We start from the raw sequence: 12,715 nt of genomic DNA, 5'->3' as shown, positions 1-12,715 counted from the left end.
TGCAGCAAGATCAACACTAAACCATCCTGCACACCTAGAAAACTGATTTGAGGATTAACACAGCAATCTGCACAACCTGAACCACAGAACTCAGCAGGTATGCAGTGTGGACAGGTGAACTGGGGGAGAGAGAAGCCATGGAGGGCAGGGAGCTGTTTTTGCATGCAGAGAGAGGATGGAGATGGGGCGGGGGAGAGTATGGGCAAAGCACCCCCCAAAAAGCAGCTGGAGAGAAAATGGAAAAGTGGTAACAGCCACGGGGACTGAACAAAAAAGGGAGAAAGGAGAGGGTTTAAATTCCTTTAAGACTCTGTAAACAGGGGGAGCGCAGAGTCTGAAACTCCACAGCTGGATACCTGGTGGTGCTCTGGTGAGAAGGGTGAATCCCCAGAAGCAGAGAGTGAAGTATGGGGGTCCACAGGCCCATTCATTCTTTAGTAGGATGTTCTTTATCTTTCCTCACCACAACAAAGTGAAAAAGCAGGAGGTTACATTAATGAGGTGCCAGGCACTATACTAAGTTTTTTAAAAACATTAACTTGGGGCACCTGGGTGGCTCAGTCGGTTAAGTGTCCGACTTCGGCTCAGGTGGTGATCTCACAGTTCATGGGTTCGAGCCCCGTGTCGGGCTCTGTGCTAACAGCTTGGAGCCTGCTTCAGATTCTGTGTCTCCCTCTCTCTCTGCCCCCTCCTCCTCTCTCTCTCTCTCTCTCTCTCTCTCTCTCTCTCAAAAAAACAAAAACAAAAACAAAACCATTAACTCTGGGAACGCAAGCTGGTACAGCCACTCTGGAAAACAATATGGAGGTTCCTCAAAAAATTAAAAATTGAACTACCCTACGACCCAGCAATTGCACTACTAGGTATTTATCCAAGGGATACAGGGGTGCTGTTTCGAAGGGGCACATGCACCCCCATGTTTATAGCAGCACTATCAACAATAGCCAAAGTATGGAAAGAGCCCCAATGTCCATCGATGGATGAATGGATAAAGATGTGGTATATATATATATACAATGGAGTATTACTCGGCAATCAAAAAGAACGAAATCTTGCCATTTGCAACTATGTGGATGGAACTGGAGGGTAGTATGCTAAGTGAAATTAGTCAGAGAGAAACAAAAATCATATGACTTCACTCATATGAGGACTTTAAGAGACAAAACAGATGAACATAAGGGAAGGGAAGCAAAAACAATATAAAAACAGGGAGGGGGGTGAAACATAAGAGACTCTTAAATATGGAGAACAAACAGAGGGTTATGGGAAGGGTGTGGGAGGGGGGATGGGCTAAATGGGTGAGGGGCACTAAGGAATCTACTCCTGAAATCATTGTTGCACTATACGCTAACTTGGATGTAAATTTTAAAAAATAAATAGAGCAAAAATAATAAAACAAAATATAGGGCCCTTCCCTTTAACAACAAAGTAATATGCCCCCTAAAAATGTTATTTAATATTCAAAAGAAATTAAATATCATCATGAAAAATAAACCAAAACAATGAAATAAAGCACTCTGCTGTTGGCAAAAAACACACACAGCCCGATCCTCACCAATGTGCCCAACCTCTGGATAGTCTCCCCCACTAAAACATAGAAGCATTTGGAAGAGAACTGATTATACTGACTAGCATATCTAATTGAACCTCACCATGTTCTAGACTCTGCTGGATGCTGGAGATAAAGAGGCGAAAGACAAAGTCTCTGCCCCTCAAAAGAAAGCAGATTAGGTGGGGAGGTACACAGGTAGAACAATAATTACCAACGTGTTACCACAAAAAGATTTCTGGAAGGCAAAGAGAGTGCCAAGGGTATACCTAAATCCGCGTTGGGATGCCCAATCGCCAATTTCTTCAGCTGCATCCTCTTTTTTTGTTGTTGTTATGAATTTATTTATTAAGAGAAAGAGGGAGAACATGCGTGTGTGAGTAGGAGAGGAGCAGAGAGAGAGGAGAGAGACAGAATCCCAAGCAGGCTCCGCACTCTCCGCGTGGAGCCCAATATGGGGCTTTGACCTCACAAACGCTGAGATCATGACCTGAGCTGAAATCAAGAGTCGGACACTAAGGGGCGCCCGGGTGGCTCAGTCGGCGAAGCGTCCCACTTTGGCTCAGGTCACGATCTCGCGGTTTGTGAGTTCGAGCCCCGCGTCGGGCTCTGTGCTGACAGCTCGGAGCCTGGAGCCTGCTTCGGATTCTGTGTCTCCCTCTCTGCTCCTCCCCCACTCACACTCCATCTCTGTCTCTCAATAATAAATAAACATTAAAAAAAAAAAAAAAAGAGTTGGACACTTAACTGACAGAGCCACCCAGGCACCCCTGTCTCAGCTGTCTTAAAGTTCAAGTAGGATTTAGCTGGGATGGGGGGAAGGGTGCAGAAATGTATTCCAGGAGGAGGAAATGGCACCAGCAAAGTCAAGGAGATGTGAGAATCTGGGTATAACCAGAAGGGGAAGTGAGTGTGGAAATGTGCAGACACGTCCAGGAGGCCCCTGCATCCAGTCCATGGTGGACAAACGCCACCATGGCTTTCTTCTTCCAGAAACTGAAGGGAGGAAAGGTGGGAGGGAGGGACGTCAGAGAAGAGATCAAAGCTGTCGCTCGCTGTCCTCTTGAGAACAAACATTATTCAATACTAAACACCGCCTCTGAAACAAGTACAGCCCACTTCTCTGATTTACCATGCGAGCGAAAGGTGACTGAACAATGGATCCTATTCATCAGGCTAGAAGAAATGTATAGAAATGTATAGGATAAGATATAACCAATATAAGAAATGCCAATAGGTGTGCCTGTGTGTGTGCACATTTCTTAAGAAGGGTTCTTAATTATAATTAATTTTTAAGGAAAACCAATGGATAAACGTATGGATTTCAAAGTCATTCTTCGAGCTAGTCAATTACTTCACAAATGGAAGCCATCATCATTAGAAACACAGTATTAGTCGAGATGACTTCAACTTCCTAAGATACATAAGCTCCACCTGGAATCATACTTTGTTCTAAGACATGTGTAAGTATTGTTATTAAAGAGATGAGGTGACAATTTCCATGTACTCTCTGTATCATATTTGGATTACTGCTGGTCTCGGGACTTCAAACTTTTCAAGTGTTGACCTTTATTTGCCTGCGTTAGGAGTTTAATTTCGTCTTCACAGTGGTCACCAATATAAGAAAAGCCAATTATTCATTTCTCTTTTCAACTTAAATCAAATCAACAGGCCTTATTGAATCCTGGTGCCTAGTAGCACTTAGGACTAAGAAACTAAATCTCCGGGGCACCTGGGCGGCTCAGTTGGTTAAGCGTCCGACTTCAGCTCAGGTCATGATCTTGCAATTTGTGAGTTCGAGCCCCGCGTTGGGCTCTGCACTGACAGCTCCGAGCCTGGAACCTGCTTCCGACTCTGTGTCTCCCTCTCTCTCTGCCCCTCCCCTATTCACGCTCTGTCTCTTAATAATAAATGTTAAAAAAAAAAATTTTTTTTTAAACTAAATTTCCTTCCTGTCTTTTTGTGTTTACTACTTTTTTAGCTATGAAATCCACTTGGGAGTAATTCTGTCCAATTTCTTATGATTTGTGGTAGGAAAATAATAAATGGATGTTTTAATTCTGAAAGGCCCAGTATGATTCAGCAAACAGATCATGCATAGGATTTTGTTACCGAACACATTCTGTTTGGAACCTACTTAGGATCAAAACCTACATGGGCTCTCAAGTTCCAAATCAAATTTGCCCAAAATATTCAAGCCAAAACATAAAATGTAGTAGATACCTATATGATCACTCTTGTTCTACGACTCATTTAAAGTCAGTCTTCTCCTTCCAGATTTGTGTGACAATTTATCTGGATGAAAGTCTAATTTAAACTCCTAGGTAATTTTAGGTTTGTTTGCAAGTGGGAAACCCAGATGTTAAGGGACTGAGAGATTCATTTGGGAGATGTAAAATGGATGATCCAGAAGTCAAACACACAACCCGTATTATTTCTACTCTATGGACACAATACCAGAAACCGTCAGAAACTTGGGATTTGCTTGGATTCTCACAGCAGGAGGAGGTACAATGATGAAATGAGAGGATTATTTGGTCTGGAAACCCCCACGAAATATACGGGACCTTAAGAAGAGAATCCTTTTGTGTGGTCTTAGGTCGACCCTCATTTTCCTAGAAGGCAGCTTTACCACATCCTTCAAAGTTAAGACGTGCTCGTTAGCCAGGTAACAAGACGCAAACACAACGACGTGGCAATTTGCGCAGGAGTTGGATTCTCGAGGCAGCGTGAAAAGCCTAAATTTCAAATGGCCAAATTATCCTTAAAAGGGTATCGTGTCTACACCTTGCACACCTAGCAAGCCGGACACAGACCATCTTTCCCAAGGAATTAGAACAGATGGTTGCTTTTCTGGCTCACCCTGTAGCTCACCTACATTTAAAGGCCATGTCATGTGACCAATATGCCTCTGTAAATGCTAGAACCACGACCAATGGGGTGATCTGCCTGCTCTTGGAGCAAAATGTGGAACCACAGATTCCCATTTCCCATCTCCGGCTCCGCCTGGCGCATAAAATGGTAAGCAGACTGGCGACTGTATTCCCCAGCTTTCTCTAGGTTTTCTCTTGTTCTCCTTTGTGTTGTATAGCTTTCATTGGTATACGACGGAGGTATACATGAAGACCTCACTCATCCCCCTCTGAGACCACAACGTGACTAAATGGCACACGGCATGGAGTTCATCTAAGGCCGCGTTCAGCTGGGAGGCCCCGGCAAGGCAGGGCCAATGAATTCATTTGTAGCATCTGTTCTGATTGGCTAGGCCCCTCTTCTGACCGATTGGTGCCTTCGGTTTAGTAGTTTTATTATCCCCATTGGATACAGCTCCCTAAATCCAAGGGCACGAAAATTTAGACCATTGACAGAATTTTCAGAAAAAGTCTAAGTATGTTCTAGCCTAACCAGTGTAGAAACTCTTGAAATCTAAAGAAGTCAGGACTTTGAAAACAAAAGGGATTTTCTGCCTTCTCTGCCTATAAGGCATGGTCAAGTGGGGCCCTTTTTCCCCAGTTCTCCCCACCCCCCAAAAAAGCCAACCTTGGGGGACACCTGCTGCTCATCAAGTACGGCTTCTGCAGGCCATGTGACATGGCCTGATGAACAGCTGTGTGATGGGGACCTTCAACAGCGGGGAGATGCCCCTCACACCCCCCTCACACGCCGCCACCAGCCTCCTTGGTCAGGAAATGCATGAAGCAAACGTCACATGGGAGGTGGCAGACCCCTCTCCTCCAGACGGAAGCTCAAGCCTTCCTTTGGCAGCCACACGAAGGCAGCTCGGGAAGAGAAAGATAGAAAAGAAGTCAAAAACTGAAAGAAAAATCTGGAGTGAAACGAGAGAACAGAGAAAGGGAGAAGGGGGGCGGGGGGGAATGCCAGATACCTTCCAACTGGTCCCGTCCAATCTGGCAGGAAAACAACGGGGCCATTATCTCGAGGGCATGAGTTGTGAAGACACACCTCGCCCCCGCATTTCCACTGAGGCTGGGAGGAACAGACAGGTTCCTCCTTTCTGGGCTGGGGCAGGAAGGCGCAGGCTTGGTCTCCAGCCTCAATGTGAGCATGGACGGGGGTGGGGGGAGAGGAGAGGTGGAGCTTCATTATCATATTCAATAGGCTTCTGGTGGAACAGCAATCTTTTTCACTTGTTCTTGCTAATGAGAAATTATTAGCTGGCTTCCAGAGGGAGGCATGCCCACGTGATTGCCTCTGCATCTGCCGTGCTGCCTGCGTCCCAGGGCTGCATTTATTTAGAATCTAGGAACAGCACCAGAAGTAAAGAATACGCTTAAACTTGAGTTAACTTTTCTTCCCAGCCACCAAAATCACCCTGCGTGATCTTCTCAGGGCTAGATGGCCTAAGGGGAGCCTGCAGTGGGAACTTCCTGGCCATTGACATTCCTGGCCATTGACTGGCCAGTGACAGTCCTATAAAGCCATCCTGGAGGGGTCCTGATAATGCTATGCCATGAAGTCACATCCTTAGGTGCCTTACACTCATGTCAGATAAATGATACGTGCTACGCCAAGAGAGAGAGACAGAGAGAGGCAAAAGGGAAGAAACCCATGCACGCTGGTGAGTCTGGTCCCTGTTTCCCGCAGGAATATGTGCCCCGAACAGGTTTGGAAATGAGGTGTAAATCTGAGCCTCCCTCTGTCATTCACCCCCACGTCCTTCCCATAGGTGACCATCTCACCTTGCTGAGCATAGATCCGGGGCAAATGTTTCATACAGTATGGCCCCTAAATGCAAGCCAGCTCTTCAGCTGGAGTTTCCACCAGAGAAGCTGTGATCCCTACTAACCTAGAAGAAAGCCCGGCTCCCTCGGACTTCATGCAAGACGCTATGTTTTTACGTTATAGCTCGGAGATTTTTCAGGGGTAGTTTTGAGTCTACGAGAATGTTCCCTTTAGTGAGGACTTTAGAACCCAACTCCCAGATGAGATGAGATGAGCGTCTTCTAGGAGCTGCTGAGAATAAAGTGTGGCACAAGCGGCCTCCATCGGTAATGCTTCCGAAGCAGGACCCAGGACCCGTGCTGTGCAGCCCCTGATCTGTGTCACAGTTAAAAAAACATTGCACGTGAGCAAAAGCAATTTCAGAATCATGACAGTCCTTTATTTGTATTTCTTTTTTTTTAAGTTTATTAGAGAGAGAGAGAGAGAGAGAGAGAGAGCACAAGCAGGGGAGGGGCAGAGGGAGAGGGAGAAGAAGAACCCCAAGCAGGCTCTGCACTCATAGCATGGGGTTCGAACCCACGAACCATGAGATCACGACCTGAGCTGAAATCAAGAGTCAGAGGCTTAACCAACCACAACCAACCACAGAGCCCCCCAAGTGCCTTTTTTATTTGTATTTCTTAAATAACCACTTAAGTATTTGTCCTATCTCTTTTTTATTTGTATTTCTTAAATGACCATTTAAATATTTGTCCTGTCTCCCCTACTGCCTCGCACAACCCAGCTTCTCACCCCAAACCGCTCTGTGATGCTCCCCCAGCCCAAACACTCAAACACCTGTCCCTTCCTCCCTCCTCTTCTCCCTCTTTATTCTCCACCTCAAAGACCCAAGGGACACAAGACCCTCTTTGAAGGGCAGAAAAGGGCATAAGATGGAAGCAAACTAAGCCAGAGTCTTCTTTAGGAACGTGGAAAGGATGAGGAACATTCCAAAATTAATGTCGCATTTTCCTGTCACCCATTTGTAGGCTCTTGGAAATCACAATTGTTTAGGCTCTGAAAACTAAACTACAACGGGGGAACGGCAGGTTGCAGAAGCTTCTACCTGGTGCCTCTTCGAGCTTCCCTGCAGAAGCTACTGAACATTCCACACCATCCAAGCAGTTGGCTTGTTAAGCCCCAGTTCCTTTAGTTCAGCACTTGAGGCTCATCAGAATCTACCCATTTGACCTCATCAGCCTTCTCTCTCACTGTCCTTTCTATGCACATTCACCCCTGCAAACCCCCCCCCCGACTTGCTATTTCCCATATCCACTCACGGATTCCTCCCAGCACCTCCCACTCGAATGCCCTTTCGCTCATTCCCACACGCTGAAAATCTGCCCAGTCTTCAATACTCCCTCCAAACACCATCCCCTTTCATGAAGCCCTTCTTAGACTCCCATGGCCCTTTTCCTCCACCTGTTTGATGGCATTTACCACCACCTATATTGTGTATCTGGAGACTTGTTTTGTTATTACTGAGTGAATATGGCTTAACCCCAGCACAGAACTAGACAACTAACGGGCATCTGTTAGGTGGGCAAAGAATACAGATGTAAATGTAAAGAGAGAAAACAAAACACGCAGCCATCAAAGACAACCAGAGAATGTATTTATGCCATCACTATGCCATGCTTCTAAATTAGAGTTTGCTAACATGTAACATGCATGCTGTCTTGTATAACCCCTACCCCCATAACAGAGGTTGACAAGTCATGACTCAGGGATGGTAAATATGTAGCATATGTGCTGGTTTGCATAACTTCTACACTCATGGCAGATATTGCCCATCAGTTGTGACTCGTTCTCCCTAAACTCTCGCACAACCTCAGCATCGCTCCAGCATAGAGCTCCAGGCTCTACAAAGGGGTTCGGATTACCGGGAGATAAAGTCCATTGCCCTGCTGGGTCTCCTTCTCCACCCAGAATCGCTTACTCCAATTATTGTCTATAATGTGCCATTCTCCCCTCGATCCTTCTGGCTTGCAGACTTGAGCTCATCCCACCCCAACCACCATACTTACCACTGGATATTGTTGCCAACACAACAAACTCAGCAACTGTTCGACCACAGTTCGAGCCTTCCAGCGAAGTGAGCTACCTCTGAGTCCAACCCACTTGTTGGATCCCACCCACCCAACCCACTTGGAGGATCTCCACCTCCAATCTGGAACTGTTCCTACCGTAGGAAAAGGAGCTTCTCCATTTTGTGCCCATCCCAGAAGCAGGAAACAGACACATTTGTTCAGGGAGGTCACATACCCAGCTCATAAACTGCAACTACTCTTTCCCATGCACGTTGCAAAGATGGCCGATTGAATAAGGTACTCCCTCACGTGACTTTAAGGCATCCTCGAAGCTCTCTTAACACAGGACTCTAAACAACCATTAAAAACCAATCTCGGTTTGCATATGAGATGAAATTTCATGCCACGTGGACCAAGGCGGACTCCAGTTTCCAAATGATACAACCCCATAGAGCGGATTAGTCTACAAAGGCCTCTCTTTATTTCCCTCTTAAACCTGGGAACATTCTTAGAATGAACCTAGAATCCAAAGGGACCATCCAAGGGTCCTGCCAAACAGGACTAAGGCCTCAGCTGGAATCTACTGCCCCATCCTATGGGCAGTGGCACACCACTGTGGCCAACAGAAACATGGCGGAGGTTCTGAGGTCCTGGGCAGTGAAAACCTTCTCAAATTCACTTCCTGCTTTTCCATCAGGGAAATCTTACAAAAATAAAAATTACAACCCGTCACATTACATTACATCAAAGCATGATGTAACATCATAATTTTTTAAAAGCATTTGTTTTAATTTATGGCGTTGCATTATGCCACAGGAAGCTTGATTTTCCCCTGAGTACCAATAAATTTTGACACTGATGGTTTGTCCCAAAACTTTGGCAGACTGAAACGCAGGGAAGGTTGGCCAAAATCAGGTGTTTAGCTGCCACTGAAGAACTGTTTATGAGTCACCAGGGCACCGTTCTCTCTCATGTCCTAAACTCAAACTGTATAGTCCTGTGCTGGCCGATAACCAATATGGCGAGTGAAGATTTCTCATGTGACTAATCCAACTTGAAACGTACCGCAAGTATAGGATACAATAAAATTGGATTTTAGTACGAAAAGGCTCAGTACCCCAGAAAGTGAATAATATCTCACTAATAACTTTTTTATACTGATTACATTTTGATAGTATATTTTGGGTATATTCAGCTAAATAAAATATATTATTAAAATTAATTTCACTTTTTTCTTTTAACTCTTTCAACTGAGCCCCCCAAGAGAAATCTTAAATTACATTTGTGGCTTGTGTTATTTTACTACTCTTAGTGTTACTACAGAACATCCCACTGCCTCCGTGAGCAGGGAGACCAAACAGTTGAAAATTTTGAATGAAAGAAACCTTAAACCTCTTGTGTGGGTTAAGACAAGAGATCGAAGGCTGATTCCAAAGAGTAAAACTAAATATTTTGGGGCGCCTGGGTGGCTCAGTCGGTTAAGTGTCTGACTTCAGCTCAGGTCGTGATCTCGCGGTTCGTGAGTTCGAGCCCCGCGTCAGGCTCTGGGCTGATGGCTCAGAGCCTGGAGCCTGCTTCCGATTCTGTGTCTCCCTCTCTCTCTGCCCCTCCCCCATTCATGCTCTGTCTCTCTCTGTCTCAAAAATAAATAAACGTTAAAAAAAATTTTTTTAACTGTAAATATTTTTATTTATGCATTCAAAAAACACTTACTGAGCACCTACCATATACCAGGCACTTTTTTAAAGTAAGCTCCATGCCCAGCCCAACACAGGGTTTGAACTCACGACCCTGAGACAAAGACCCGAGCTGAGATCAAGAGTCAGACACCTAACCAACTGAGCCACCCGGGCACCCCTATACCAGTACTTTACTAAGCACTGGGATAGGATAGCAGTGGGAAAAAATTAAGTCCCTTCGCTCATGGAATTCACATCATAGGGGAGAGACAGGAAATAAATACATATGACAAGAAGTGCCATGAAGAATAATAAAACAGATTATGGGAATGGTGTCTACCAAGACAAAGGCTCTTGCTATCACATAGAATAGTCAGAGAAGTCACCTCTGAGGAGCACAGATGAACCTGAACACGGGGAGAGGTGAGCCACAGGGGTGCCTGGGGAAGAGGTTTCCAAACCAATGCAATGACAAGTCCCAAGTACCGAGGTCGGTGCGTGTTCGGCATGCCTGGGCAGTAGCAGAAATCCTAGAGGGACAGAACAATTAAGAGAAGGAGAGGAAGAAGGTGCAGCAGAATGAGGGAGATGGGGTGTTTCCATTGTACAGGGCAGGGGCCAGCACACTAGGCCCAGTGGGCCGCATCTGTCTCTTTTATCAATAAAGTTTTATTGGAACACAGCGACGCCTGTTCGTTTATGTACTGTCCACAGGTGCTTTCATCAGGCAGGGCCGAGGAGTGGCAACGGAGATGGTGTAGCCAAGAAGTCAGATATTGGAAGATTAATTCCTATGGTGTTAATCAGGTTTTCAAATCTCCAGGGTGATATCTTTCGCCTTAAAGACAGAAACACGGGAATTTGGGGGACTGCTTTTGGAGAGGGTAGGGTTTCCCTCTTTTGTAATGTTCTGTGCAAGGGGTAGACAGCTCAAGTCTAGCCCACTGCCTGTTCTCGTATGGTTCCCGAGCAGACAAAGCTTTGTGTATTTTTCAAAGACTGAAAAAAATTAGGAAAAGAATAAGAATTTAGGGTATGAAAATGACATGAAGTCTGCCATCCATTGGTGATGTTTCATTGGAACACAGTCACGCCCATTTGTCTCCATATTGTTTCAGACTACAACAGCAGGGTCGGGTGGGAGCCACGGAGTCATATGGCCCCTAAAGTAGAAAACACTTACTCCCTGGCCCCTCACAGACAAACGTTGCCAGTCTCTAGGTCAGACGATGGTGCTTCCTGAGTGAGATACGAAACCAGTGAGACCCATGACACGACCAGACATGTGGTTTCAAGGGCGCTACTCATAAAAGCAGGGAGTCGCGCTTGTCACATGACCTTTCTGGGACCGCCCACTCCTCTGCAGTCATCCTGAGGGCAATTTCCTGTCTGATTAACCTCCAAGCCTCAGCAGCACCTTGCCTTATGCGTGAGACGTCCTCAGCGTTTGTCGAACCGCTGAATGACTGAATGACAGGCTGGCCCTCCTGTCATCCATCGGACACCATGGGCTGGGGTCACCCAGTGGGTCTTTTCTAAGGACAGAAACACTCTGCAAGTGCGTGCCTATGGGAAAGTTCCCTCTGCCTTGTCACACAGCCACTGACAACACGTACACTTCCTGTCCTACACACCAGCCACGTGAACTGGCCTAGGAGTTTAGTCTCACTTCCACGAGATTCCGCTGTCTAGTGTCCGGTGTGAAAGAGAGTGGCCTCCTTCGCCACATCAGGCCTGGCCCGTGACAAAAAAATAGAAAGCAGAATAAAGCAAACGCCCTTCAGGCTAACTCCTGACCACAAGCTTTTTACCCGGGCCTCAGGTTGTCTTTACTCTGCCCGCCTGTCTCTTGACAGATTATCACATTCACTCTTTCTTGGACAGTTCTGTCGAGACGTGTCGCCTTCGGGTTCTTGCAAAGACTGGGTCTTGTAGAAATGGAGTTTCCAGGACCACCAAATGTCCGCAGCCTGCTTCCTCCATCTAACTGTCCACCCCTGGGTACACGGTTGTCCCTTTAAATGCCTAGCAATACGTGACTCAGCCCTGGGAACATATGGTTGCAACTCCCACTTTTCGCCCCTAAATGCAAATCACCTGTGAAATGCTTGAGGCTAGGACATTTTCATAACAGTGAGACTTTTGAGTCTAGGGTAGGAAAGGGAGGGGAATGTATGATGATGTGTTGCACGGGGCCAGAAACCATAAAGCGAGCCTTCTCCTCCGTGGGCCCAAAACTTCCGAACTAGGGGAGGGGGAGGGGGCTGTCCTGTGCCTTACAGCGTCTCCAGCAGCATCCTTGGCCTCTATCCAATAGCGGTCAGCAGCGCCGTCCCTGTTTGTGACAACCAAAAATGTCTCCAGACGTTGTCAGATGTCCCCTTGGGGACAAAACCACCCCTATGGCCACGGAAACACCCAACCAAAGTCTGCCATTTGCAAAAGATCCGTTTGGAGGACCTCCTTCCCGAGAGAATGTTTCCGCACCGGCTTATCAGCGTTTCTATACTGAACCTGCAGTTTAAAAAACATGAGTGTGTCAGGAGGCCCTGCATCTAGGGAACCGCAGCGAAGACTGGCCTAATATTCACAGCAGCACAGAAAAGGGCATTCTCCCACCGCTCGGCAAATCCCCCTAAGTGTCCCCTCTTGCCAACTGCTCAAATTTGCTCGCGTCTCCGAACTTAATGCTTTCGTTAGGAAGCACAAGAGAAACAATCCTGAATATCACAGAC

This window comes from Panthera onca, chromosome A3, assembly GCF_046562875.1.
Source record: "Panthera onca isolate mPanOnc1 chromosome A3, mPanOnc1 haplotype 2, whole genome shotgun sequence".
In the NCBI taxonomy this organism is placed as follows: Eukaryota; Metazoa; Chordata; class Mammalia; order Carnivora; family Felidae; genus Panthera; species Panthera onca.
The sequence above is the reverse complement of the archived record's forward strand: the minus strand, read 5'-3'. Positions refer to the sequence as shown.